Source organism: Pelodiscus sinensis, chromosome 1 (genome assembly GCF_049634645.1).
Source record: "Pelodiscus sinensis isolate JC-2024 chromosome 1, ASM4963464v1, whole genome shotgun sequence".
NCBI classification, from domain to species: domain Eukaryota; kingdom Metazoa; phylum Chordata; order Testudines; family Trionychidae; genus Pelodiscus; species Pelodiscus sinensis.
Window position 1 is genome coordinate 154,636,251 of NC_134711.1, and position 25,824 is coordinate 154,662,074.

A 25,824-nucleotide genomic window follows, 5' to 3' on the forward strand; every position below is an offset into this window, starting at 1 on the left:
AAGTGTTGTGTTTTTCATACTTCAAACAGCTGTTAAACATTGTAACTAATCTTTGCCTACTGTGAGTCAGGCAATTGTCATCTATATTTTTAAAGGGAAACTCAGAAGACTTAAGTGACAATGAGTCAGTAATAGACCAGAGTCTAGAACCCTGGACACTAGATAACACTTGAAACTGCAGTGTGGTCTATGTAAATGTAATCAGCGGTTCAGGAGAACACTTTGTCCCCCTTTGGAATGCAGCTACTTCTGAGAAGACAACTGCACTGAATTTAGTTATGTTTAGGGCACAATAAAGTATTTAAGAGGAAATTAGGGGGTGGAGTGTAGCAGAATTAAAATGTGGTTTGGATTGGTGCTGGTACTCTCTACTTGCCTGAAAAGTGCCACTGTACATCTAATGGTACAAAGTCAGGCCCAGGCCCTCTGTTTGTTTTATTCGAAAGACTATCTTCCCAGCAGCAGATGCCTCCCATCACTATACAGAGATATCCTGTGACACTTACTGAAGAGCCAGCGCCACTTTCTGTAGCAATTAGGTGTTTATTGGAGTTATAATCCTGGCCCAGGCCTCAATGTGTAAGCTTCAATATAGTCATAGTGCAAGTTAGAATGACTGCAAGTATTATTTTAGGCCACCAGAGGGCTCACGTGCCTTTCTGTTGGAAAACCCCGACCTGCGGAAATTTTAATACACTACTCTGTGTGTTTCTTGTTACTTTCCCTTTTCAAAGTTAAGAAACTAGCTAGGATTTTAGCTATAAGACAAGGCATCTACAAAAATCACTAACTTGTGACATTTCTCAGTAGGAGTTTGTGAAAGCACCTAGAATAAAATTCTGAGTTCTGGTTTGGTCAGGGAATTCGCATGGGCAATAGAAACCTTAGGTAGCTAATTTTGTGGTGGTCATTACTTTCATTAACTAGGCTGCAAGTGATGTCTGTACTGTTGCCGGGCTCCAATGTTGTGGCTTCTAGGATTTGTACAAGTTCAAAACACAAAATAAAACTTAGCTTGTAGCTGATGGTTAATTAACATTATTAACTTGTGATTGATCCTCCTTTCATCTTGTTAATTAAAGTAAACGAGTAAGACCCACAAGAATGGAAAGTAATACTCCCTACTGAAATTCTGCAGATTTTGGAGGGACCAAAGAGCCCAGGTAGAACTTTACACAAATTCTTGATAGATTACAGTACTTGCCCTTTGGGCAGTTGAGCTGATGGAATACTTTTCTTAGCGCAAGGCACCAATGTTGCTGCTGCTAAAGTTAATAAAGCAATAGTTATTATGATGTGTGTGCAAAATATTTGGCTACTGCATCTGTGTCTAAAATATGCCATGTTCCCTTTGTTGTTCCATGTATTTTCTGAAGCATTAACTTCTGGTTTGGGTCCAGAATAATGAATTGATATTGTTCATTAACTTTGTTTAGTTCTCATTAATAAACCTATGGAGAAAACACACATGATACAGAAGGGTGTCTTTAAAAAAAATCCGACAAACCTCTTCCCTTAGAGAGATGTGACTTGGCTCTTTTAATGTCTTGCGAAGGCTTTACGTTGTTGCTCAGATTTATAATGTGCTGTGGGTTTCATGAGAATTCCAAAGTTTGTTGTATCTAATGTGACAGGTGTGATACTGTAAATGATTCCATCTTGGGAGTGCACATGATGTAAGAGCCATGCACTTGCCAGCCCTTTCATTTCCACCTTGTTTGAAGGTTTTTTTCTTCATCAAAAGATCTTCCTTTCTCTGCTCTGATAGTAAAGCCCTTCTGGTATGCACAAGATGCCCTTCTGGACTGGTTGCCTAAAATAAAGTGTTAGATTCTGGATTGAACGAGCTCTTTGCAGATCAGGAATGGATGCTTTTTTTATCCAAGCATTACAGTAGTCCTTTCAGAGGTGTATATTTACCAGGCAGTGAACTGGGGCTTGATTATTTGAACTTGACTATTCACTGCCTGATGGTGTAAAAGCAGCCTCTGGAAAGGAGAGTGGGTTTTTTTTTGTTTTGTTTTGGTAGGACTCATTCATGTATGTCAAGCTGTTGACTTTTTGGATTTTGAAAGTGTATTGGATATAAGATGAATATGTATGATCTTGTATTTTCAATCCAAATAATAGTTCTTAAGTTAAATCTAATATTGCTTAGTTTCTGTTCATTTGTTGGGAAAATAATTTCTAGCACCTTTATTGAATTAAACCAGGGTCATAGAAAGTCATCCGCATCTATCTTTCCGCTGCTGCTGCTATTATTGTAACAGTTAAATTGACTGACCTGTCCTATTTGCTTTTTAAACTTGAAACGTCTTAGTTTCAGTTTTGTAGTGATTTTCTTGCCCATTGTAACATAAACCAGCAGTTTTCCCACTGAATGTGGCTAGGGGTGCAGGAAGGATGGAAAGGAGCAATTGTTGACACAGTGTGTTCCTGATTTTCGTCCTGCATCATAGTGTAGTGTAATTCCTGAGATTTCAGTGCAGTTACTCCTGATTTACTCCAGCATAAAATAATTGAAGTTACATGAGATCGTTCAACTGAAAAATGCTTACACCAGACTAGATGGTATAGTTATTTAATTTTTTAAATCTCATTGTTCCAAGTCTAAAAACTTCCCATTGTAGCAGGATTTAAACTTTCATAAGCTGTTAGCTGTTGTGTGTTTTCTTGCCCTTAATGCATGCTTTTTCCTGTTGCAGAATTGTTTGTGAGAATTGCAGAAGCTATAGAGGGCAGTATACTGTATTGATCAAAGTGGGGTAAATGCTGTGAATTGGGAATTTGACACAGTTTAGCTGATCAGGCAGTCAGAATGGACGGTGCATCTTAATTTCACTTGCATCTATGTAAAAGGAACTGTCATTCATGTTTGTTTTCTCTGCAAGCTTCCTTGTATAAAATTTTCAGGACTCAGGTTATGTCTACACTACAGTGTTAATTTGAGTTAGCTTAATTTGAATTAACTATTTTGAATTAAGTTAATTCAAATTAACGTATTTACACACAAAACCTATTTCAAAGTAGCATTTTGCTCTTTCGAAATAGCGCGTCCACACTCAGTGGATCCTGAACCGAAGTTAAAGCTGGCTGGAACCAGTACCGGCAGGGCATCAGGTTAGGACTTTGTGTGTGGGGCTGCTGCCTGAGGCTAACTGAGCTCCATGCTTAAATGGACCCTACTCCAACCCCAGACAGACAGTTCTCAGGGTTCCTCGCTTGCTTGTCTACCTCGATGAGGGACAGCAAAGCAATCCTGTCTTGGAGTGCCTGCACTCAGGACACCACAGCACTCGGCCACATGGAGCCAGAGCTGCCCCTGGGCACACCGGTGCATCTCATGGGGTCGTTGCCATCAGCCCGGCTGCACTTACTGCAGGCTGCCATCCGGGAGGATCTGTCGGGGAGCTGTCAGGATCCAGGAGGCCCTGCGGGAGATCATCCACCCTGAGGAGCCCTCAGAGCCACCCCTGTCCTCTCTACCGGGGGCCTGTGACCCATTCCTCCCTCATGTCCTTCCACTTACCTCTCTCTAGCCCTCCTTCCTGATGTCAAACAAAAGACATGTATGTTCAAAAACAGAAACTGGGTTTATTGAACAAAACTGGGAGAAGGGGGATGAACCTCTGGGAAGATTGGGGAAAGGAGGTGAGAGAGAGTGGGAGAAGGGAGGCGGAAATCTGGGAGGGGGGAGCTGGAAGGGGGAAGAAGGGGGAGGGGAAGCTCAGGGCCCAGGGTTGGGCGTCTCGCCGGACCAACTTGATTTTCATGCAAACCTGATCCTGGGTGCCCAGGCTGGCAGCTATCCTGCCATAGATGGCCGCGTTCCTCCGTCTAGTGCGGAGATCATGGACATTGGGGGCATCCCCCCCAAACCTGAATAAGGTCCACGATCTGCACCCTGGACCAGGAAGGCGCCTGCCTTCTCCAGCCCCTTTCAGGCTCCTGGGAGTTAGCAGACTGCTCCTGGCTGCCAGTGGCTTGCTGGCTCATGTTTTGGGGCCACTGGGTCGGGCCCCAGTGGCCACTGCTGGCTCTGGGCTGGCACGCTTGGTGCTGGCACAGGCACTGTGGCCGGGGTCTACCCCTTTAATGGCTTGGGGGCTTGGGGAGAGGAGAGTAAGTTTTCCTGGTTGTGCCCAGAGTAGCCACGAGGGCTCCCTGGGAAGAGCTGGAGGCCTCCTATTTCGAATTAAGTGTCTACACAGCACTTAATTAGAAATAGCTATTTCAAATTTGGCGTTACTCCTCACAGAATGAGGTTTACCAAATTCGAATTAAATGCTCCGCTATTTTGAATTAATTTCGAAATAGCAGTTTGCATGTATAGACACTATTAAAGTTAATGCGAAATAACGTCTGTTATTTCGAATTAACTTTGCAGTGTAGACATACCCTCAGTGAAGTGTTGGAATTTATACATCTTATCTATCAACTGTTGAACATCTCACATTGAATGAAGTAGGGAGACAAGGTGGGTGAGGTAATATTTTTGGGGGGGCCAAATTCTTTTGGGGTGAGAAACAAGCTTTTAAGAAGTTGGTGCAAAAAAAAAAAATTACCTCAGCCATTTATGTCTATTATTCTGGAACCAACACAGCTATAACTACACTGCATTTCATGAAGTTGTTCATCTGGTATAGCAGTCACTAGAACAACTAACTTCGTATGTACTTTTTGTTCTAGTATCCACTAGTTGAAGTGAATTGATTAGCTGTACTGAGAGCATAGTGGAAAAGGAGTGAAATTCTCTTTCCCCTTTTATACTGCTGTAATGCTTGTTTAGTAGTAGTAGTTGTTGTTGTTGTCTTCTGTTCACAAGTAAACCAATGTGATAAGAAAACCACTGTGGACCTTTGTGTTACTTCTTCATTTATTAACCTTACTATAGAAACATCAACCCAACTGATAGTGGCTAAGCACAATTTAAGAAAAAAAGCATTGAGAATTGTTTGAAAGTACTGATAGTGAGCTCATTGTTGCACAAGATGCAGGAAAGAACTGACTGTCCCAGAAAGACAATGCAAAAAAGTACAGTGAGAGTCATAAGGAACTGTTCACTTGCAGTTTACGGTGCTTTGGGTTGGTTGGTTTCATTGATGGGGTTGCTAACAGCCGTTTTACTGATTTGGATTAGTGGTTTCAGGGGTCAAAAGAATTTGTATATATAGATAGTTGCAGCTGCATTTGCAGGATAACAGATGTGTGTGGATTTCTTTCCACTGGACCACAAGAAAAGATTTGGCATAGCAAAGTGACATGTGACATTTTTGTGCAATCAAATTCTCATGTCACTTGAATCAAAATGTACTGATGTTTTGTGGGGTCTGAAGGTGTTGCCGGGGCCCAGGAATGTCACTCAAATGATGTTTTTAGTAGGGATGTTAAATTTTTATTTAAGTAATTGAATAGTCGATGGAATTTCCATCGACTATTTGATTAGTCAATAATGACATCCGCATTCCACCTTTGAAATGCTGTGTGGAGCCCAGGGCCAGCGGGGGACTCTGTCAATTAGTTGTTTACATCCCAGGTTTGTAGGAGGAGGCATTGTCCTTCTCTCCCCAGCTTGGTCCCATTGCCATCCCCACACTACCACAATCATGCCCCTCGCAAAAGTTGAGTTTTAGCATTGAAAATATTACTGGGAGCAAAGCCCTGCTCCTGCATCACGTGAAAGAGTTTAATAAAATCCACGAGGAGATTTTAATGGAGTTAGGAAATCTTTGATGGTGGATGCAGAAGTTGCTTCAGTGGATTGACACGGTGGATTCTGTGTTGACCCTTGAATGCAGACTTCCTGCTAGCACCTTTTCTTAAATGTCTCAGTTGGTAGGAGTTCACCATTCTCTTTTATGTGCTGGATTCAATTGAAACAGTCCATCTTGAAACAAGAACCTTGAAGTTTTAATTGATCTTGAATCAGACGGGGAATAGTTTCATGGCTTGGCCTTTCATCTCAAAATATCTGTGTTTGTATCATTATCACCTTAAGTGCAGGCAACGTTTCACTAACATAATCAGCAAGTTTCTATAACTGGAGTAATCCCCAGCATAAGTTTTTTAGACGTCAGACTTGCCCTTCCTTTTCCAGTCTTGGCATAATTTTAAGACTAGTCTATTGTTTCTTCTTCAGTGTGGATGTTCTATGATGCATATCCCGAAGCTGGCTTTGAATATGGTTGGGCAGTCTATATTTTAGGAACAGGGGTCATCAGTTAACTCTCATGGTGCATGTGTGGAGCTGGCTTTTAAAATGGCTCCCCAAGGGTGCGCCTACACTGCACCATAGCTCAAAATAAGATAAGCAATTTGAGCTATGCAAATTGAGTATCTTATTTCGATCTTATTTCGAGAGAGCTTATTTTGTACTTTGGCGCTGTCTACACAGCACCAAATTACGAAATAACCCGCTATTCTGAAATGTCCCTTACTCCTCATAGAATGAGGTTTACAGCGATATCGGAATAGCGAGCTGGTTATATTTTGAAAGTTGAGGAATAGTTACTTTGGGATACTCTGGTATCTTGAAATAGCATTGCAGTGTAGATGTAGCCCAAGTGTGCCAGCTCCAGCAGAGTTGCTTCCCACAGAGGCGGCCGCGTGTGCAGTGGGGAGGCCAGAACTGGTTCTCCTGCCTGCATTCTGCATGTAAATGTGTAACTGCTGAAAATTTCAGTGGTTAAACATTTAAAAAATAATATCCCTCGTTGCCTCTAGTACTAATTTTCCTCAATCTCAAAAATATACTTTGAGATGAAGCCATTCCTCCAACTTCTGAGATCTAGACTTGCCTTAAGGTAGAGCCTGTTGACAATGCTGTGTATCAGTAAGGCCCTACTGAATTCACAGTTCATTTTGGCCCATGTCATGGCCCTAGGATTTGAAAATTGGTCAGCATGTTTTCAGATGTTTCAAATCTGAAATTTCACAGTGTTACAACAGTGGGGGTTAGATCCAGAAGGTGATTGTAGGAGGGATCACAAACCTGTTGTGTGGGGGTAGGTCAATGGATTGCCACCCTCACTTCTACGAGAACAGCCCCTGTCCGTGGTAGGTCCTGTGCAGGGCTGGAGCAGCCTCCTGTCGAGAGCTAAAGCTTCCACTGTTTTACCAGTTAACCTTTCACATCTCTAGCCCTGTCCGTATGGGACGTGAGACTGTTGCAGTCCCAGCTACTGAGCCTGGTTCTTTAGCTCAAGTTGAGAGACTCATGCTTTCGGCAACAGAGTTTCCAGGTTAAATCCCTGGCACTGGCCAAGACAACAGCTATTATTTAAGATGACTAGGCCTGGCGAGCCAGTTGCCATAGAAGCAGCAGTCGAAAGTTGTGGATTCACCTAGGAGATGGATGTTCTGTCTTGTTGGGCTATGTGCACTGTGAGCTGTGCTGCTCCAAATTTGTGTAGGTGAGTTAAGTTATGTATTTGGAACCTATTCGGTTAGTAGGGCTCAAATTCAATCAGAAATGGGATTTCAGTGTCTCAGAGAGAAGTTAAAAGCGCCATGAAAAGCAGACATTTTCTGTGGAAAAATCCTTAAGTCAACAGTCCAGTTTTTCATCAAAATAGTATCAGTGGAAAATTTTTGACCAGCCCTGGGCTCTGTCATTGAATGATCACGTAGCACTGGGCGAGAACATTCCATACCATGCAGTTCAGCAAATACTTATTCTGCAAATATGGGTTAATGGTTAATTATGTGTAAGTCTAGAGACATTCATACAGTAATTACAGTTAATTACCAGACTGCACAGGTAAATTGACATCTGCGAGGTCCCCAGAATACTCTGCAATTATGAGATGTGCTGTTGGGGAAGGATCTGAATATTAACCCATCTTTTTCCCATATAACAGTATAAATTTAGTTCTTTAAAACCAATACAACTACAAAAGAAATGCTAACTAGTACGTAGTACCTGCAGGGCCAGCCCACAACATTTTGGCACCTGAGGTAGGGAGCTCAAATGATGCCCCCATGCCCTCTCGCTTGGGCCGAAACTTTGAAAGGTCTCAGTTCTGCCTTCTTCCTATTCTACTCCTCTCATGGTACTGCTCTGCTACCTGCATACGCACCAGCAACAGACACAATTTTCTACACTCTGGGTCCTAGTGGTGCTCTCCCACAGTCTGGTATCTGAGGCGGCCACCTCAGTTCGCCTCATGGTAAGGCCAACCCTGAGTACCTGAACTATTTTATCAAAGGTTCAGAGAACCTTCAACTCCAAAGCCAAATTCTCCCATTTGGGAGCAGTTCTCAATCCAGCTTAGTGAACTTTTTCATGTGTGTATCTGAGAGCAGAATGTGACCATGGGGCATCATAACTAAAGCTGCTGTGTGGCACAAGTTGACCCATTTCTCTATTTTTGATCTAAAAGCAAGGTAGGACACAGGTAGCTTTAACCTACTGTATTTTCTTGTATTGTTTTTTGATTGTCCAGCAGCCTGCCTGACCCAATTTAGAGCAGTCCCCAGGGTGCTCTAGCTTCAATGAATCTCTGTCCAGCAGCCCCAAATACCTGCTGTGTTTCTCCCCTTTCCGTTCCTCTCCAGTGATTTATGAATGGGCATAGAGTTTTTGCAACAGCTCTGTGCCACCTGACCTAGCCCCATGGTCTCGAGCCTGCACGTACTTGTACATAACTTGAACTAGATCAATATCTCCATCAAAGTGACTGCTCCTGATCTTTAAAGTTGGGCACCTATATAAGTATTTGCAGGCTCAGGGCCATGGCTTATGATGCACCATGTAAATATATCGGCACTATCTAATTTAAAAACTAATAATAAAAATATATTGACAGCTCAGAAGTATGATAAATATGCTGTCCAGTAAAGATCTCAGAATGGTTCATTGTGACGTTCTATTTAAGTCATTAAATATTTACAAATTATATTGCTTAAATAAAATTTAAGGGGTGAGGTCCCAACTGCTTGGTCATTCTACCCAGTCAGTAATTGCAGGAAATGCAGTACGGTAGAGTTTTCAACCTATGGTCTGCAGATGTCTGAGAGACTGCAAGCTACATTTAAGGAGTTTGGAAAAGGTTGTTGTTACCACAAAATAGTGTTGTTTTACCTTTCTGCCATCACAAGGCAGAAGCACCAAGTTCTAACTGCCCCCCTATTTTATGCTGCTTTAGAGGGCAAATACCCTGTACTTACGGGGTAATTATTTTTGTCAGGCAGTGTGTGGTTTGTTTGTTTTTTAAACTCCAAATAACACAGTGATTTTAACCTCTAAAGCAAAATTCCTAAGATTTCATTTACCTTTCAAGCATATCCCTGGCAAAGAGAGAACCTGTCACAAAAGTGTTGACTAAGAATGGAATAGCCTGAATATGTAGACAGGCAAAAGGTTTTATTCTACCTATTTTAATGTCAGAACTCAGGTGTGACTATTAGAAATAGCTTGCATAGGTCTCCAGAGTAGCCTTTTCATAATCCAATCATTGACTGCTGCTCAATCCCAAACCAAGAAAATAGAGGCAGCTATTCTAGTCCATTTTTGAAACTGCCTGTTTCAATGTAGGAAAGTGTATTTTAAAATCAACTAATAATTTACTGCTTCAGGGCTTATTTTCATCCATTTGAAATGAATACAGACTTTTTGTCCCTAGAGGGGGGAAGAAATTTAATAGTTTCATGTCATTTCATCTTTTATCCATCCTACTATTTTCATCCCTTCTGGAAAAGCCTTATAGAACTAAATAAGGATTAAATCAATAGAGTTATTGAAGAATTATAGTTTCTCTAGATTTTTTTAAACCATGCTGTAGTAATCTAAGAAAGAATTAGAATTCAATCGAGAATTATATACAGAGGAGCCAAAACACAGTTTATATTTATTTATTAAACACAGTTTAATTCTACTAAATTTTAGGGGGCTGTTTCATACCCAAACTCTTATTTATGTGTATTGCAGAAACTCACAGATGCTCAAATCAGAATGCAAGGCCTCACTGTACTGAGCACTGCATAGACATTACCTAAAGAGACAGCTCAGATTGTGAAGACCTTGCAGACTAAAGTATAATGTATTTGTTTATTAAACAAATGGTAATTGTGGAAAAGACAAACTCAATAAAAGTTTTGCCTCCCCAACAGTCTACTGTAGCACTCTGCCTGCCTGCTTTCTAAAATTAAAGTGTCTTCTTGATAACTGGTTTGTAGGTCAGTTTGAGGAGCATGCAGATAAATGTTTGAGGGCTGTGGTTCCTTAGAGTTCAATTTTATTTTATAAAGAGATTTGGTTAAAATGGCATTGTCCAGATTTGTCTTTCAGTGACTCAGTGTCGGGTATGTTGAATCAACAAGTCACAAGCTGATTTTGTTTATTATTTGCCGTTCTTTGAAACTCACCCACCTATGGAAGCTAAGTTGGTTCACTCTGGCGGATGCATTATTGCCAGATCAGTAAGAGAGAGATGTTTAAACCAGGTTCTGTGCACAGTTACATCTGTGCCAGCCCACAGTTTCAATGCAGAGGAAAGAGGAAATAAGTCATGTCTGTAACCGTGGACAGAAAATGGCCCTGCAATTAAAATTCGGTTAGTGAGCCTGTTAGTGATGTGAGAGTCAGAATAGAAGCATGGTCATTGTGGCTCAGCAAGGAGCAGAAAGTAAAACAATTCACCTTTTGTCATGGACGTGAGCAACTCTGTCTTTCAATACGCAGCATGAACAGAACTTTTCAAAGGAAAGGCATGTTTAATGGCAGACTAACATTCAAATCCAGAAGCTTCAGAGGGGTAGTCGAGTTAGTCTGTAACAGGAAATACTTTAAAAACAACAAATATTCTTTAAGGTGCTACTAGACTGTTCAGATCCAAGTTAGCTACTCTGGTAGCAAATCCGTACTTTTCAAAAATTTTCCCCATGAAGAGCTTGCATTATATACAGTAAATAGTAAGTGAACACAACTGTCAGCAACCAAAGTCGTTTGGTTTGGTACAACTCAGTTAAAACATCAGCACTTACGTTATTTCCAAGGTAGGCTTTGCATTCATACTGTTCAGATTAAGGAAGGTATATGTGTACTGGAGTTCATTGGGTTCTGCTGTTCCCTGTGGAGCTAATAAGTCATCAGTGCATTGATTTACAGTCTGTAGATTGTTCTTGGGCATACATAGGAGGGCTAGACTATTTAGGTTTTTTTTTAAGTATGTATCTTTAAATTTTACACAACACAGGACAGTCTTGGGGAATTGCCTGTGTTAGCAGAACTGCTGGCCCTTTGAGAGAAATGTGGGGCCCCAGGTCGTCATATTCACTAGGCCTCTCCCTCACATTTCTTGACTGAAAAAGAAATGTCAGGGCCTCAGTACAATTGTCCTCTCTTTTCCCCCATTCTCTCCAGTCCTGCGTGTGCTTCTCTCACAGAATCCTGTTATCCTGGATGCTGACATCTGTCTTGTTTCCCTATGCTTCTGAGTGAGTAATGCTGGGCCTGATGGGAAATCTAAGCATCTCACAGTTCCCTCCTCCCTTCTCCCCCATGTCATCAGGGTGTTGTCTCCTGGAGCACAGACTACAGATCCTACCCCAGGTACCAGAGGTCATCCAGTGGTGCTTTCCTGCCTTCTTTGCATCCCATTGATTTCCCCACTCCCTCAACTTCTTGATAGGATGGTTTCAATTAATCAATGCTTTATCAGTAGCTGCCCCCAGTCCCTTCCCTAAAGGGCAGTGGATGCTCCTGTCTTGCAGAAGTGGAGTACATTGTTTACTACAGCTTTTAGGCTTTCTACCACAACTTCCTTCCTGGACTTTGTGGGGGCTACTGCTGAGTCAGTATTTGCAGTACAGGCAGTCCCCGAGTTACGCAGATCCGACTTATGTCGGATCCGCAGTTACGAACGGGGCTTTTCTCGCCCCGGAGGACGGGAGCGGCGGGATGCCCAGATGCGCCGCGGTCCGCCGCCCCCGTCCTCCGGGGCGAGAAAAGCTGCTCCCCGTCTCCCTGGTCTGCAGGGAGACGGGGAGCAAAGCCTTGGAGCACGCCCGCAGCGGGACAGCCCGGGCGCGCTTGAGCTGTCCCCCTGCGGGCGTGCTCCAAGGCTTTGCTCCCCGTCTCCCGACCAGCAGACCAGGGAGATGGGGAGCAAAGCCTCGGAGCACACCCGCAGTGGGACAGCCGCGGCGCGCCTGGGCTGTCCCGCTGCGGGCGTGCTCCAAGGCTTTGCTCCCCGTCTCCCTGGTCTGCTGGGGGGGGTGCAGCTAGTGCCCCCCCCCCCAGCAGACCAGGCTTTTCTTGCCTACCCCTGGGGTAGAGCAGCTGGGGGCTGCTGGGTTAGTCCTGCAGCGCCGCTCCGGACCAACCCGGCAGCACCCCAGCTGCTCTGCCCCAGGCGTCCTGATTCAGCCGCTGCTGGTCAGTTTCAGCAGCGGCTGAATCAGGACACCTGGGGCAGAGCAGCTGGGGTGCTGCTGGGTTGCTCCAGTAGCGCCAAGGACAACCCAGCAGCACCCCAGCTGCTCTGCTCCAGGCGTCCCCAAGTCAGCCGCTGCTGAAACTGACCAGCGGCTGACTACAGGAAGCCCGAGGCAGAGTTGCTCTGCCCCAGGCTTCCTGGAATCAGCCACTGATCAGTTTCAGCAGCGGCTGACGCCAGTTCCAACTTACATACAGATTCAACTTAAGAACAAACCTGCAGTCCCTATCTTGTACCTAACCCGGGGACTGCCTGTACCGGAAAACTAACCCATTCAGAAATCGTTTCAGCTCTCAAAAAATCATCAGATTAGCTTTAAAAAAGGTGATTTAAAAGAAATGGGGGAGGGACCTCTGTTATTTGTGTTCTTGTTTTTGAGCTTTTTAGGGTGCACTTGAATCATGTTTGAAAACATTTCTCAATAACTATGATGGCAGCGCCAAGACAAACTTGAGGGTTTTTGCATCACCTTGCCATTCCCAGATAGGTGTGCCACTTGAACAATTTAGCATGTCCTTATTCAGTTATAGTACCAAATTAGTGCTAGCCCTTTCTATAGGATGCAATTTGGTTTTTATTTGTTAGGGGAAAAAACACCTTTCCCTGATATGATGAAGTTAAGTCTCTGAGATGCTTTAATCAGGAAGCAGACAGGTTTTTCTATGTACACTTTGGGGTCTATCTTCACTGAGACAGTGGCTGTTTGCTGCACTTCGGATATATTGCAGGGTATGTGTCTGAGGGAACTAAAAGAATTTACAATTGGAAATGCATCATTTTTTTAGAGACAGCAATAACTCTCCCCTCTTATGTTCTCCCACCATTTGAGAAGGTGGTGGTATATTCCATAGATACTGGATGATCACTCAGTGGCAGCATGAGTCCTAAGGAGACTCTGGAAAGTACAGCTGCGAGGAAGGCCATCCACTGGAATTACCTAGAATTTATGGCATTATGCTCTGTTTTCCCTGTGGTTGTTTAGGATTTAGGAACCTCATTTCATTGTAGGGGAGTATCCAGCTTCACACACACATCCGTCCACCTTCCACAGTCATCTGCTCTGGCACGCAGGGAGAACCAGGAAACAAGTATTTTACGTCAGTGAAGGGCAGTTGGTTTTCAAAATGTGGACACTAGAGGGCAGCCTGGTACTTTGCTGCCTAATTTAGCTACTGAATTGCAAACTGTAAAACTACAGAATTACTAAAATCTAAAACACACTGATGCATGAGTAGAATACATATTTGTGGCTATTGGCTTGTTTTAATAAAACAAATTAGAAAAACAAATGTTCACTTTAGTTGAAGATTAACTAGAAACTGTCTTCAAAACAGCGATGGTCCCTTTCTGTAAAAGAAAACCAAAAAAGCACAGTTTGGAAAGACTTTAAGTAGTGATGTGGCTATGTGTTAGCAGCCTTTCTACTATTAATACTGTAGAGCATTGAGATTTGATTGGTTTAACATTGTGACATTATGGAGCAAGTTTAACTTTTATTCTAGGTAATGTTTCTATGCAACAGAAGTGTGTGTGTAAATGCACCACACATAGAGATTAATTGGTTACTCAGCATTCAGCAAACTGACTAGAGAAATCTCATGAACTATACAGGTCAGCAAAAGGAAGTCAAGTTACTGAAGCTTAGGACCTAAATAGCCATTGTTCTTCGTTCTGATGCAAATTACATAAGGAGAAGTGAGAAGCTACTACATAGTGAATACTTCGCTATTTTGACACAGTGATTTTCATCAGTGGATATTAAAGTCCTTGACAAAGAATGCAATATCATCTCTATTTTTTACATGAGGGGAAACTGAGGCACTGAGTGGAGAACTGTTTGTCACTGTCATGCAGCAGACCAGAGCAAGGATTAGAAGCTAAATCTTCTGAGCCCCAGTTTAGTGCTATCCTATAGGCCAGTGTTCCTCAACCTTTCAGATACCAGAGATCAGCTTTCTGCCTTCTTAAACTGTGTCAGGGAGTAAGGATGTTAAGAAGTGGGTAATTGACTGATTGTGTACACAATTAGTCGATAAGCTGTGGCTCTGCAGTTTAAAGGTAGTAGGAGCCGGCGCTCAGGCAGCCCAGCCCTAGTGCAATTAAACTGCAAGCCACAGCAGGAGTAGGTCCAGGACTCAGCAGTCCTGGCTCACGCTGGGTCCCAGACCGCTGCTAGCTCTGCTTTTTAAATGTAGTAAGAGTCACCTGACTCTTACTATGTTTAAAAAGCAGAGCTAGGAGCGGTCTGGGACTGCTGAGTCCCGGCTCATGCTGGGTCCTCCACTGTGGCTCTGCCTCCCCTGCTACCCCCTCTGTGCACTGCAAAGATGGTGCTGGGGGGAACCAGCCTCTGATAGAGCGAGGGGGAAGCAAGTGGTGGCGTAGTGACTTGAGTACCCGATAAGCTTAGGCTTATCGGTTATCACTTATATCCCTATCGGTGAGATCTCAAGGACTGGCACTGGTCTACAGACCAGTCATTGAGAGAGAATGCCCTAGACTACAACTCTACAATGCTGATTAACAACATTTTCCACAAACTGCATGAGACATTGGAAAACGAGACCCAATGTATGAAGCAATACAGAATCAGGCCCTTTTCTGAAGATATTAGATGATGAGGATAATCCACAAATTAATATTACAATCATATTTTTCCAAGTACACAAACTAACAGATTAATTTTACCTTGAGCCCAGACTTAGAATTTTCAGTCCCATGTATTTGTCTTGGCTGTCTCTTCTTCCCCCTGAGAACAGACTTATTAATAAATTATGATAATGAGAGTTGATCTGCTCAGTACATTTCCAGGATCATAAAGGGAGCTCTGATTTATCATGTAACCTCAGAATATTTTTTAAAAAAAAGAGAGAGAGAGAGAGAGAGAACAGCTGGTGTGTACAAGATCAGGGGAGGTCATTTAGCAGAATTACTGTTACAAAAGAATGGGAGAGTTTCTTCCATCAACACCATACCCTCCTCCCCCGCCTGCAGTGCAGACCTCATGGTAACTTGACCTAAGGTTGGTTGACTCCAGCTAAGTTATTAAAGTTGTGTACCTTTAGTCGACTTTCAGCTGTAGTATAGATTTAGCCTAAGTGACAATCTCAGCTTTCATTAAAAAAAAAAAAATTCAACCCCTCCGTTTCAGAGAAACATGCAGGCTTAAAAAGAGAGAGGCAAATTAAAATAATCCGTAATTTATTGTATTGTATTTAATCTCATTATTTTTAATTCAGTCTCATCTTTTGGAAAGGAGGGGTCTGTTCCAGGATGCTTGAATATTTGGGATTAGCAATATTGTTACATCTATTCACTCGCCCTAATAGATTATATCATCTACTCTTTCTTTGAAAAAATGTGCCAGGAGATTGAAAAATAAAAACAAACATGTTTGTTTCATCAGACTCTTTGGTGGCTCTGAGAGCGAGAACACTAAACAAGCCATCAATCTCTCCCCTCTCTCTTTTCTTTGTGTGTGCGCGCACAATTGGCTGGGGCCTCTTCAGTTTCAGCTCTGTAGCTCATACAGCTAAATATCCTCATGCAGGACCTGGGGAAATGTGTGTGCCATCAGCATAATGGCAAACTCCCATTGTATACAAACATACCTCTCAACCTGCCAAAGCTCCAATGTGGGTGGGATGCAATGTGTAACAAAACCAAAGCAAAGGATGCAAACAAATTATTCCTGCAGAAAACTTAAAATGCTGTGGGATTCCTTCCTTTGACATAAAGAACCCTTTCAACCACCACCGTTTTTATTATTCTGTGTCACTGGTGTAAATAATTTCTTGACAATAAAAGCAAGGGGGCAGCAAATCTATTTGGAGCATAGATAACTTTGTAGCTAAATATGGTCTTAAAATGAGCTACAGTTGAAAGCTATGTACTCAGACGAAAGAGACAAGTGTCTCTCCCTTCCCTCTTTCAATTATGTTGGCATTTTTAGAGGTTACTTATAACAATAGTAGGTACAACATATTCAGATTTCAATTGTGATATTTCAAACCAGTAGTGTGCTTGTTAAAATCCTGGATTGTTATTGACTGATTAAAACTACTTCACTGGTCGAAACATCTTTTCTCAAGCAGGTGACCTTCTCACAGTCCGAGTACCAGGATGACACATTTATTTGAATAAACACTAGAAATCACAATACTGTTTTCAAGTTTCATTGAAATTGTATTGCAGCCCCCTTTTTTCTATGTTTCTTTCTTCCTTCGTGTCTCCTTTGTGTTCCCTCCTCTCTCTCTCTCTCTCGAGACTGCTTCCCATCTCCTCCTCCTATTCAGGGCTTCTTATTACTGAGTTGCATTTTCTATGGCTGTAAGTGATCTCAAGGTTCTGTCAATAGTTGGATAAACTCACTTTTACTTTGTACGGTAAAAGTTTAACTTACAGCTTTTGATTAGTCTCTTTTTTCATTTTGTTTCTTTTTTCATTTTTTTTCCTTTCATTTCTTTCTTTCGTTTTGTTTCTGTTTGATTGTTCCATCAGCTGTTAGGTAGCATGAGCAATGCAAGAAGGAACCATTGCTGTTGCATTGCTTTTGAAAATGTAAAACAACTTCCTTTCTCCTCCCTTTCCACACTGGAGGAAATGGAGGCAGAAAGCACTTTAAGACCTCCAAACAGTAACACAAGTTTCATGTCTTTCTCCCCAGTTTTCCATGCATGACCAGATCAGCTGATTAATTTCGGCTTGCACCGAACATTGACTGCTCCTGAACAATGTTTTGTCCAGTGAAACTAAATGGCTCATTACCTTGAATCTTCAGTGTAGTTCCAAGGTGAGGCTGGTTTCAGAGCCACAAGAGGAGCTAAGAGGAGAGTGCTGCATCAAAAAAAAAGAGGATGGAAAAATTAAAATGGAATAAAACAATTGCATTTAGTTTTTCCCTTCTTGAAATTCCCTAGAAGCTTTTATTAGGCTTGATATTGGTAAAGATAAGCTTCTACACATCAAATATAGAATGTGTGCTGGATAATTATCAGAATTACTGGGATCAGAAACAGGCAAAGAGAGAGCTTAGGAGAGTGAATGAATATCTTCCCATTGGATTCACTGGAGTGAGAGTTGAGCCAAGTGTGTCAATTCCAGCCCTAGGGAGGGTGAGTGTGTTTAAAAGTTCTTTTGTATTCCTGTATTCTAGGGAAGTTAGGGGCCTCGCTTGTACTAATAAGCCCTGATTCCTGTGGGGCCTGGCTATTAGCTAGGATGGCCAGGGATGCAACCGGGTGCTCTGAGTGCCCCTAGCCTCTGATTGCCAGAAGCTAGGAGTTGATGACAGGGGATGCATATGATTACCTGTTCTATTAGTTCTTTCTGAAGTACATGGCATTGGCCACTGTTGAAAGACAGGAAGCTGGGCTCGAGGGACCATTGGTTTGACCCAGTATGGCTGTTATGGAAGATGATGACAGCCGTAGTACAAGTATGCAACAGATGTACATCCTCTCCATCCCCTCATTCTACCGTCTGTTCCCTTCCCCTGACATGCCCGCTGTGCTTCGCGCTGTGGTTCTGAAGACCCCTTATGCTAGCTAGGGAGGCAGGAATTATTGTCATTTGCTTCTTTCCATCCCTATTAAGGTCCCATTGAACTGCCAGAGCAATATGCCAGGGCCTGAGCATTAATGAGTGGCTGGAAATGAGGAAACCCGTCATAGCAGTTTTGCAGATTCTGACTCCCTTTTAATTCAGCCATGTTCATAAACCTCTTGTTTACGTCATGTGAACAGCCAAGTGCATGAAGTGTCTGTGCATATGGATGTTGTCGGGAAGCCCATTCCAGGCCTGGTGCCAAGCATTGTTTTAATCAAGAAATGAAATTTGTTCTGCAATCTAATTAAATTTGTTTCAGGCAGAAGCTGAGTTCAGCTAGAAAGGTTACATATGTCTTTCATTCTGAGATTAGATACCATAACATGGCTCAGAGCTTCCCTTCAAACCCCTCCACCCTCTGTGGTCAAACCTGTGGAAGAAGGTCATGAAATGAAAATCCCTGAGAGGCTCAAGACACTCTTTCTCCTCTCTGCCCTGTCTCAGGAGGTAAGATTTGGGCCTCCCCTGTGGAACAAGCTTCAGAATCCTCCCCCAGTTCTGGTCTACTTTGAGGACCCTGTGCCCCTCTTCACTGGATTTCCCATCCCCCATCTCTCCAATTTTCTCTTGGCCACCACTTCCTCTGGATCCCTTCAAGTGTGGGAGGAAAGCTCTCTGCAGAAAATATAACATGTAGCTTTGACTTTTGACTAATCACCATAGGGTTAAAAAGGGGACAACATTTTCCTCCAGCCTGGCCTTCTGAGGCTGTAGCTCTTCTGCTCAACCCTCATCATGGATTTGAAACTATTTGGATAGGTCTCTACCTGGGATCTGTGTGGATGGGGAGGGAGGTGTGTGTGTTCTCTGATGTGTTACCATTCTCTGTAACCAGGGCATTTTACCACTCCATGTCTACAGTATGAGTCATTGTTAATTTAACTGATTTTTAGTATCTTTGAAGATGGAAAGTTATGTAAGAATGAGGGATGTAAATGGTTAACTGGTAAGCCTCACCCTTAATGGGTTAGGCTTATGGGTTCTGGTTAACCAGTAGGGGTTGGAGCAGCCCTTGTCTGTGGTGCCACCCTGGCTACAGGTTGCAGGGTCTGCTTCCAGAAAGGCTTCATTGCAGACTCTACAGCAGCGTTTCCCGGTAGCGGGCCACGGGGAAAAAAATACCCGGCCTCAGCGTGGCTGCCGGGAGGGAAGCAGAGCGGGGCGGACTGGGAGGGGGTGGCGGGGAACTGGCCACCCAAAAGCAGGGCTGGGGGCAACGGGGCTGTCCCGCGGAGATCCGGGCGGGCAGGTGGTGAAAGTAGGGCTGGGGGCAGCAGGGCTGTCCCACGGAGATCCGGGCGGGCAGTCTGCAAAAGCAGGGCTGGGGGCAGTGGGTGCTGTCCCGCGGAGATCCGGGCGGGCGGGCAGCAAAAGCAGGGCTGGGGGCAGTGGGGCTATCCCATGGAGATCCGGGCAGGCGGGTGGCAGCAGCGGGGCTGTCCCGCGGAGATCCGGGCAGGCGGGTGGCAGCAGCGGGGCTATCCCGCGGAGATCCGGGCAGGCGGGCGTGTGGGTGGAGAAAGCAGGGCTGGAGGTAGAGGGGCTGTCCCATGGAGATGGGGTGGGGGGGGGGGGCGGTGGGCAGCAGAACCAGGGCTGGACAGGAGCTGGGGGGGCTGGTTGGGGGAGGTCAGGAGGAGGAGGACGGGAGAACCAGCTGCCGGAAGTAGGGCTGGATGAGGGCAGCAGGGCTGGTCAGGGGGGTCGTCAGAGGAGCGGGGCTGACCGGGGGAGATTGGTGGGGGGCAGGAGCACCAGCTGCAGGAAGTAGGGCTGAACTTGGGAGATTGGGAGGAGAAGCAGGGCGGGGGAGCGGGACTGACCTGGACACATGCAGATCCTGGCAGACGAGTCAGTCTGGCCGGGCATTGCCAGTTGCAAACTGCCTGGCAGGTAGACACACTCAGGCAGCGTGAGCACATCTACCAGCCAGGCAGTTCGCCGCTACGGACTGATACACCTAATTATAATAAAACTTACCTAATTAGAAAATAACAGGCATTTTATATGTCTGGTAATTTCTCAATTTCTTTCCCGGACAAAACCCTCAAATACTGGACTGTCAAATACCCTCAAAACTGGACACCTGGCAACCCCACCCTTCCTTGCACCCTCCCTCCTAGCCAGATACCCTACCCCTAATCAGCTCCTGCTCCCGCCTCCTGGAGTGCTCATGCGGCGCCGGGTCCCCCAAGCCCTGGCCCGGGCTGGATGGAGGATGCAGCCAGGTGAAACGCTGAAAATTTATTCGTTTTACATTCTTTTTTTAATATGCGTTTATATTTTGGGGCTGCAAAAAACAGTACTAAAAAAAACGGGTTTTAACTACAATAAAAAGTTTGGGAAACCCTGATCTAGCCAGCTTTCTATCCATCTTACAGCCCATTTATCTAATCCATATTCCCTTAACTTGCTGGCAAGAATATTGTGGGTGACTGTATCAAAAGCTTTGCTAACGCTGGCACTGAGGGCTTCGGGAGGACCAGAAACAACATATTTGAATATTCATCATTTGCTTAATGAATATGCAAATATGCAAATGAATGTTAACGGTCCTCCAAAAGCTTGTGAATGGATTTAGTGGTCCCCATGTCAAAAAGTTTGGGAACCACTGCTCTACAGTGTAAAGCTTATTATACTGCAGATCCTACAGCATGTATAACCGCTAGGATTTTTAGCGGTTACAAAGTTACATTTTTAAACCACTTATTACATCCCTAGTAAGACTGTTTAAGAATTCAGTGAACTGTGAGCTCCTTGCAGCAGGGCCTGTCCTTGAGAGTTTGGAAAGCATGTAGTACATGGTGAGTGCTAGCATACATAGAAAACAATACTTTGGATCCAAGCCTTACTACAAGGCGTAGCATGTATTATAGGGAGAAGTCCCGCTAATTATAAGGCCATTACTATTGTTGAGGTGACACTTAAGCTCCAGGTACAAACTAGAAGGCCTTGTGTGTATGTGTGAGGAGCTTTTTTTAAAAAGCATCTTGTTATAGCATCTCAAGTACACAGAAGTTTGTTTGAGGAAAACTTTCAGGTGAATCTGTTTTTCCCTTTCCCCAATGCACTTACATGTTCTGACCAGATGAGCAAATAGTGTCTTTCTTGTAATTGGTTTGTCTGGTGTTATAAAAAGAGCCCATTTCAACAAAGAGACTAATCCTCATTATTATGAACCTTGGCTATGTCTAGACTGGCATGATTTTCCACAAATGCTTTTAACGGAAAAGTTTTTCCGTTAAAAGCATTTGCGGAAAAGAGCGTCTAGATTGGCACAGACGCTTTTCCGCAAAAGTACATTTTTCGGTAAAGCGTCCGTGCCAATCTAGACGCGGTTTTGCGCTATAAAGCCCCGATCGCCATTTTTGCCATCGGGGCTTTTTTGCGCAAAACAATACCGCGTTGTCTACACTGGCCCTTTTGCACAAAAGCGTTTGCGCAAGAGGGCTTTTGCCAGAACGGGAGCAGCATAGTATTTCTGCAAGAACACTGACAATCTTACATGAGATCGTCCGTGTTCTTGCGCAAATTCAAGCAGCCAGTGTAGACAGCTGGCAAGTTATGGCAGCTGCTTTTGTGGAAAAACTTTCCAGTCTAGACGCAGCCCTTGTGTTTAGGTTTTTCAGTTTCAGTATGAAATTTGACTCTTCCACTGGGGCAGGGCTCTATTTTCCATGTAGACAAGAGCTCTAGAATAGTTAACTGGAAACATTCTAGATCACAATGTACAGGGCAGCAGAGGTTCTCTGGTCTGTTAACTTGGAAAACCTCCTCCAGAATGGAGCACTTCTAGGGGAATGTAGTTAGGATTATGCTATCTTCTGTATTGATGGTGTTCCTTCTGGGGCGGAGTAGGTGAGTCTTTAGAAGTCTTTTTCAAGTGTAATAATATCTCTTTTAAAAATGTTCTATGAACATAGTTTCCTGGAGTAGTTGCTGGAGAATCTTAAGGGGAAGAGAGATGGTAACCTCTTCCCATCAAAACAATGACAAGAATGATTTGCCTTTTTTTTTTTTAATAAATAAGTAAATAATATTGGCCCAGTTTCGTACCTGTAGCCCCATGGAATTCACTGGGGTTGTGGTGATGTACAACAGTTTTTCTCAACCTTTTTTTATAAAGTACCCTTTTTAAAAAAAAATTATAAGTACCCCCTTTAAAAAAAAAGTACCCCCAATATCTACAGTTTTCAGACACACATTTTTTTTCTGTCATTACATTTGTAGCCAGGCAGGTGATGAAATGTTGGGGTGTAAAAAGTACAAAAATAATAACATGCTGTAAAACTTAAAACAAAAATTCAGTTTTCTCCACATTTCAGCTGTATTGACATTCCCCCCTGATTTCTCTCGAGTGCCCGTAAGGGTACTCGTACCACTGGCTGAGAAACACTGATGTACAATATCTGCGGGTTTGTATCACTGTTTTTAAAAATAAGGACTTGAAAGTTGAAAATGCAGTGCTGTCTAGTTACATGTTACTTGCAGTATTTGTTGTGTGGGTTTTCAGAAAGCCACCCTGTACCCAAGTCTGGTCTTGGTTGCTCAACCCCCCAATTTTATTTTAAAAAATACAACCTTAAACTAACTCTCAGCAAATCTGATAGTAGGGTGTTTGTCTCAGCAGATGGGGAGTGAGGTGGTGCTCCTAAGCCTGCAGTCTTACAATCAGGGGAGACTTATTAGAGTGGAGATGAGGTGATGCCCTGGCTTACTGCCAAATGCTGCCTGTCTTACCCAAGCTTTCCAGTTTACTTCAGGCAAATATCTCACTGAAAACACAGGGCTTTCTTGCATGTGTGGGTTAAGCAAGATTAGGCCCATAGTGTGCTCCTGGACTGTGGTCTGACTTTGGAGGAAAAAAAAAAAAAACCACACCTGATGGCTATAATTGGGCTCTTTAAAATAGTAAATACCTTAGAAATGTCACCAGCCTACAAACCTTCCTCTTGAACTTTGATCTCATTACTATGACTCATGCCCTTATGGCGGCATTATGGCAACAAGCTCTCCATTGACTAATTGAAAAAGCCTTTCCCTTGCTTGCAGCAGCTGCAGACCATGGTAGCAAAGACTGCTTTCTAGGGTAGAAAAAGAAATTCTGTGTGCATATTTTTTTTCCCATGCTCAACTAACTGCCGTTTAGGGGCATGAATTGTATTAGTCATTCTTAGAACCTGAGGACCTTGTTCATTTCATTGTGATGTGTAATAGCAGGTGGTTTGGGGAGCCCCTGAGGGCTTACAAGTGTGACCTCTGGATCCCTCTCTCTGTAGAATGTAGGGATGTAAAATCCCGCTTAAAATATTAACTGGGTCCCCTGAGCTGCTGCCTCTGTGGGGCTCAGCAAGGCGGGGGGCGCGGCAGGTGGTTCTGCGGAGCAGGCTTAAAAGTTTTCTCCCCATGGGCACTGGCTCTCCTTCATCCTCCCTTCACCCCTGCTGCCTCTGGTACAGAGGCAGCAAGGGGGGTGTTGTGGGTAGTTGATCTGATTAACCGATAAGCCCAGGCTTATCGGTTAATCGTGTAATCATCTGCATGCTGACATCTCTACCAGATAATACATACATTTACATACCTAGTGGAATTCTCCTCAATTTTGTGTTGAAAAATGGTACCGCTGGACCAGTGAAAGAATCCACGAAGTTTTATGTCTTTCCATTTCAAAAAAGTGTTCTGCATGTTGCTAGATGCCATTTTAATTTGTCTGGTGCACTTCTACTTCGGTCCTTTTAATGGGCTTAAGTCTTAAGTTGGTGGCATTACAGTTACTATTGTGCCTGAATCAAATTCTTCTGATTTTCAATGGTTTTTTACTTGCCTCCTAGTTTTTTGAGCCTGTACAGACAATCATGTTTTCACTCTCCTCTTAACTTTTCCAACAGCCTTACGGTCAAGAGATGCTTGTTGAATAATCAGATTTTTCAAAAGTACAGTTTTAACTATATGAAAAGCCAGTTTTATGAATCTGCTTCTTTGCTTTGAACATTAGCTAATTCATATGTACTGTCATAGAACCATGTATAAAGAGTGATGCTGTTTTCTCATTGTTCAGCCATCTCAACTGGTATGAAGTAGTGATGCAATGGTTAACCAGTAAGCCTCACTGGATACGGTTAACCAGTGGGAGCTAGATCAGCTCTCCTCTGCTGGCAGGTGGCTGTTCCAGACCCACAGGGCCTGCCTCAGGTAGGGTTGCTCCAGCAGTCCATGATAAGCATAACCTGTGAGCAGCCCCCCTGCACACCTCCCCTTTAATCAGTTAGACACTACATTTAACCAGTTAACCAATTAAATGGGATTTTTATTGTCGTCTAGATACTTAAGTGATGAAGTGTTCGGAGCCTGAGGCCTTCAGATATTTTCAAGAGAAAAACATGCGGTTTCTCTGTTCATTTCCCCCATCAACCTCTGGCCAAGTTGGGAGTAATGGGTTCCTGATGCTTTTGATTACTCCTCCAATGAGTAGCTCCTGACTTTCTCAAGTCATCATCAACAGAATGGAACTAACCTGATTGTCGGTTTAATCTTGGCCTGCGAGATTCTGAGTAGCGTTGTGTTTATTCTTTCTGACCACAGCAGAGGAAAAAGATTGGACCTTTAAAAATGTTTAACAAAGTTCTGATTCTACAGGAGAGTGCCATGTATTATTATTAAACTACTATAATTAAACCACTGATTTTTCTTGCAGATAAGGTTTGTCTTACATGCAGAGTTGTGCCAGGGTAATTTGAGGTGCAATTTTTTTTATTAAAAAAAAGCAGTTTAATTAAATCAGTGCAAAAAAAAAGCTATGTTGAGACTCTCTTATTAGCTTAAACTAGGCTTATTTCATTTCAAGTCAGTTAGGACCAGGTTTAAGCAAAATCGAAAAAAGCCCCCTTTAAACTGAAATAAGGTGTCCACACATAGGGTTGCAAGGTGTCCAGTTTTGAACCGGACAGTCTGGTATTTGAGCTGTCTGTCTGGGAAACAAATTGAGAAAATACTGGACATATAAATGTATGGTATTTTCGAATTAAGTTTTTATTATTATCATGAGTATCAGTACGTAGTTGCGTACTGCCTGGCTGGTACACACGGTCACACAGCGTGAGCGTGTCTACCAGCCAGGCAGTACACAACTATGCAGTATAGAGGAGTGGAGCGGGATGGAATCCCTGGGGCCAGACTCACCCATGCGCCCCGCCGGGACCATGTGTGGGACGGGCAGCACTCCGGGATCTGTGTGCGCCTAGGCCAGCCCCGCTCCCTGCTGGCCAGTTCCCCCCCTCCTGCTCCCACCCCAGCCAGCCCCACTCCCCCAACCTCCTTCTGGCCAGCTCTGCTTCCTGCTGGCCAGTCCCTGCCCCCGGCTAGCCCCGCTCCCCCCAACCGCTCCTGGCCAGCCCTGCTCCCCTCCCGACTGGCTCCCCCCCGACTGTGTCCGGTATTTTTTTTTTTAAACCATCTGGTAACAGTATCCTGAACTGTATATTTAAACTAAAGGAAGACTATGTGTAGGTGAGGCCTAAGGTTTTGTTTTTCTGTCCATCGTGCAGTAACTTACATGTAGCTATGCTTAGATTTCAGTCATAAAACTGTCTCAAATCAGTTCAGTGAATGGACAGAACTCCTGTAGTTGTACAACAAATGTTTGTTGCTAAAAAAAACAAATGTTTCAAATCATACACTGAGTGGAGTAATGAGAGATGCCTTAATTTAACAGGTGTTCATGTGTAGTTCATTCTGCTGTTGAACACTAGGGCAGCACAGCTTGCTGTTTTCTAGGGTAGCA

At 43.6% G+C, this 25,824-nt stretch overlaps 1 protein-coding gene across 14 annotated transcripts in view; it reads left to right on the forward strand.

Moving 5' to 3' along the window:
• The window catches only part of BBX (BBX high mobility group box domain containing), a 189,098-nt gene that overhangs the window by 56,866 nt on the left and 106,408 nt on the right, over positions 1-25,824 (forward strand). Inside the window, exon 1 of one of the 14 annotated variants that reach the window (XM_075908132.1) lies at positions 21,550-21,902. The exons of the other annotated variants lie outside the window; for them this stretch is intronic. The gene's annotated coding sequence lies outside the window, so the exon portion shown is untranslated. Of the gene's footprint in view, positions 1-21,549; positions 21,903-25,824 lie in introns of those variants that run through there. 14 annotated transcript variants of the gene reach the window in all.